This window comes from Buceros rhinoceros, unplaced genomic scaffold (genome assembly GCF_000710305.1).
Source record: "Buceros rhinoceros silvestris isolate BGI_N320 unplaced genomic scaffold, ASM71030v1 scaffold43253, whole genome shotgun sequence".
NCBI lineage: Eukaryota > Metazoa > Chordata > Aves > Bucerotiformes > Bucerotidae > Buceros > Buceros rhinoceros.
In genome coordinates, this window is record NW_010405021.1 from 1 (window position 1) to 4316 (window position 4316).

The following is a 4316-nucleotide window of genomic DNA, read 5'->3' on the forward strand; positions in this document are numbered from 1 at the left end:
TATATATATACACCCAGTTAATGCTTCTGTGATACGCCTGCTTCTGTCCTGGAAAGGGCTCTTCTGCCTTCTGCTGTTTGAACTGAACCGTGGAAAAGCCGTACCAGATTCTGTCAGGGCAGATGTGCCGCACCACTGCCTCCTGCCCTTCTCTTGCCCCTGCCGCACAGCTTACCGGCTGATCTGGAGGAAGGGGCGATGACTCTTTCTGGGTTTATGCGTCTGTCTGGAGCAGGAGCGTTTATCCCAGGTGCAACCTGCAGAACCCCTGGCCAGATCAGTTGATCTCTGTTCCCAAAGGTACTATTCAGCAGTTATCAGGCTAAATGAAGAATTAAGAGATCATTAGCATGCTCATTAATGGCAACAACGCAGCGCTATGGAAAATAACACAGCCTCGGCTATACTAAATACTCCTGGAAACGTCTTTAGTAGTCTCCTGCTAAATGTCAGGCTCTTTTTTAATGTTGATTGCTGCTATAGAGAGTAGTGTTGGCTCCTCCTAATGTTTCACTGGTGAGAAGGTTTGGACACAATTTTCAGTCCCCTTCACAAACCAGGGGAAGGTGGCGCAGTGGGGCGGTGGTGCTTGGTTTTGGATTGATAATGACATAGCTGACCGTAGTCTTGTGTGATTTAGCGATTCCAATTTCCTGGTAAGCCGCTGCAGCTCCATCTGCTCCTCCCGTTCACTGCGAGACCCACCTCCACCTTCCTGACTCTTTTTTCCTGGGTTTTGCTCTTAGACACTGCATATGATTGACTGTAAACAGAAGAATCATTGCCTTCGTGTTTGTTGCTATTATGTGTGACTGCTGCTCAATTTTCATGCCAGCTCTTTTGATAAGGCTCCTGGACAGGGATTGTAAAACAACCTTTGAGTTCTGCACTTGGACAAAGGCTGCTGTGGGCAGCTGGTGGGGCGGGGGGACACACCACTGGGCATGTCCCCTCACCAGCACCCTGGAGCCTTGGCCCGCTGTGGGGCTGTGCGAGGCTGCAGGAGTAACGGTGCTGCCCAGCAACGACCGTTTAACCTGGAGGTGTGGGCATGTCCCCTCACCAGCACCCCGGAGCCTTGGCCCGCTGTGTGGCTGTGCGAGGGTTTGTGTGGCTGCAGGAGTAACGGTGCTGCCCAGCAACGACAGTTTAACCTGGAGGTGTCTTTATTGTGGGGCTGCTGCCACGGTGTGTACCACAGCCCTGTGCCTTTCTCCATAACGATAATAACAGTAACACAGGACCTAGTTCTGGCTCAGTGCTGCTGCAGGAGCCACTGTCCCAAACTACATCGAGAAGGGATCTCTGTTTTCGTGCTTTTTTTTATCTAACTTTAATCTACGTCTGCACATGGCTCTCCCAGCCAGGGCTGCAGAGCTTCCATGCCTGCAGCGCTCCTTCCCCATCGGGCGGTGGTGATGACGGAAGGGTGCTCCCTCTGGCGAGAAGCCACAGGCATTCCCTGTCTCCATGTGCTTCTGGGAGGTTGTGCCAAGAGACTTCAGAATCCACTGCTGATGCGTCTGAAGTGCAGAGGAGAGGTGTTGCAGGCAGGAACGAATCCTGGTTGCTGCGCCGGGGTTTTAAGCTGGTTGATACCCAGCTGCCTTCCACAGCCTTGTGCAGAGGTTGGCCGTGAACTCAGCCCGTGCTGGGTCCTAGATCTAGGTCTCACCTGGTGGGGTCCAGTCTTTCTGTGCCAAACCTCCTGTAGGAAGACCAGCAGTACTGCGCATCTCCTTGGGTCCAGGTCCCTGAACCTTTCGCCCAAGGGCCATGCTAACTGGTTGTTCCCCACCACTGTTGGCTACCGGCTCTCATCTCCAGCGATGGTCTGCTGGTGCGAAGAGCTGGTACGTGGGTTGAAGTCAGGTCACCTGCGCGTCTCCATTCCAGAAGCAGTGCAGGAACCCCCGTGCTGGCCCTGCGGCTGGGCACGCAGGAGGCGCAGGGCTCACCCAGGCTCAGCAGTGACCTCATCCGCCCTGTGTGCCCCGTGCAGTGAGCGGCAAACTGGGCTGTAGGAGACTGCTGGAAGGTCGTAGAAACTGGAACAAGAGGAAACCCTTTGAGTTGAGGGTGAAACCTCAGAAAAACAGTTTGTTTTAGGGCATTATCTTCTTTTGTGTGGTTTTTTTTTCACATGCTTTGGAAAAGTTCATTAAATGATTGAGGTGCTTCAACATTTTAAATTTTTTTTAGCTTAGTTTGCTTTGCTGAGTCTCAGTGTAGGATACCGTGGTGAGGCTTTAGTATTGATGTAACAGTCCGGAAGGGCTCTGCACTTTTACTATGCTGGCATAGATAAAGGAGCAATGTCTTTAGTGCAGCTTTTCACTGCGAATGACCGTGGAAAGTCCCAGGAATTACGTGCACTTGGTCATCGTGTTTGTGAGCCTTTGCGGGATCAGCTGCTCGTGTGAAAGCTACCCAATCTTTACGATATCAGTCAGATACCACCTGAAGTGGAAATAATTCTGAGCCTTGCTTTTTCTTTTGAGATTATTACAATGCTAAAAGTGAGGCCTCTAGTTAGGTAAAATGGCAAATATTTAATAATTCAGTTAATAGTATAATTAGTACCTTTTTATTTTATTTTCTAGAGATTGCATAAGCTAAGGCATATAGCTATTTTCTAAGGTGAAAATATACAAAATATTTTAATCAAATCGCTGTTGAGTAGATTTACTGCCAAAAATATTTGAATTCCGGCTGTCGCCAGCTCTCAGAGCACTTAGATCTTAGTCTGACTCCCAAATGATCTCAGGACTCCACAGGAAGGCAGAAAGCAAAACGTTTTGCTGGTACAAGTTTTTTTGTCTAATTTCTGACTTGAAGTAAATTTTATGTGTATTTGAAATGCATTTGAAACATGGTTAAGGAGAGGTAAAGCGTCATGTTTTCTGGGAAGTACGTGATGCTTTGAGTTCATCAGCCTCTTAAGTCCCTTGGGGTATGATTTTTGAGTTATTTTAAATTCAGAATAATGTTAGGTATTTGTGACGTAGTGTTCTGCAGAATAAACAAAATGGCAGTTTTTGCCTGGAGTAGCTTTTTCAAGGTGAGAGTCAGTTTAACCAACCAGGATCTCAGGAGTGGAATAGATCACGTTGGTCACTGACCTAACCAGTTTACAAAACAGTTTATCTGAATGAAGTGTGGAAAAGTTGTATAGTGAGTATAAAAGATTGCCTTACTTTCTGCGGTGACTCACCTGCAGTAAAAATAAGGTGTAACATTTCCCCGGTTTGGTGGTGGAATGCAGGTGCTGGGGGAGCCGTCTCGCTCCGTGGCACCGGTCCGTGCTGGACGGGCGTTTGCTGACACGGGCCTTGCCTTGCACCCAGCGTGGGGAGGGATGTGTTGCCATCAGCTCCTCGTGGAGTGCTGTGCTCAGCGACCAGACGTTTGTGATCAAAGTTGTATTGTCACTTGCCATCGTATGTCCTGCCGTCAGCTATGGGATATGGCCGCTGCGCGTTGTGGACTTTCCTTTACACTGTTTTTGTCAGATCTGTATCAATTGTCATTTTTCCAATGCTGATGTGCCTTACTGTTATTGTAGAAGATCTGTTAGCACAAGATTTTTCTATTGAATATGGTAAAATCTTTGAGCTTTCTTTATCACCATTAAAAGATTTTTATGGTTTTTTCTGTTGTCAGACATATGCTTGATACCTCGGAAGAAGCTGCAGCTATAATTTGAAGAAGACAGGCCACGGGGATTTGAGCAGTGAGCCTGCAGTCGCCGTTGTAGAGCACAGGGTACCCACAGCCGGCGGCACTGTTCCCCGCGCTGTCTGTAGGCACACAGGGAAGTTTCCTGCCGGGGCATCGACTCCTGGTCTGTGGCCAGCAGCAGGCGTTCACCTCATTCTGACTTTGTGCAACCAGGCTGCAGTTTGTCTTGGAACAGGAACAAGTAATAATCGATGTGCGGGTGATGCTGTGCCGTGAGCGAGTGAGCAGCACCCTCCTGTGGGCTGGGTCTGTATTCCTGAAATGTGAGAAAGGACAGATGGGGTCAGGTTCGGTGCTACTTCCAGTTTACAGTATGTGTCATTCAGCACGTGGTGTTACATATTCAGCCTTACAAAATAGCTGCAATGCATTTCAGTGTTATTTGACATAATAGGTTATGTGACTTGGTCAGGTCATGGCCAGTAAGTCAGGGTGGAAAGGAGAGCAGCTCTGGGTGCAGTTCTGGGCAGTTACTGCGAGCATTATCTCTGTGTACGTGCCCTTGAGTTACACAAAAGACTTTCTTGATCCAGCACGGCTCAGCTTTTACCTGGGGATGCTTTCTACCTTAGGAG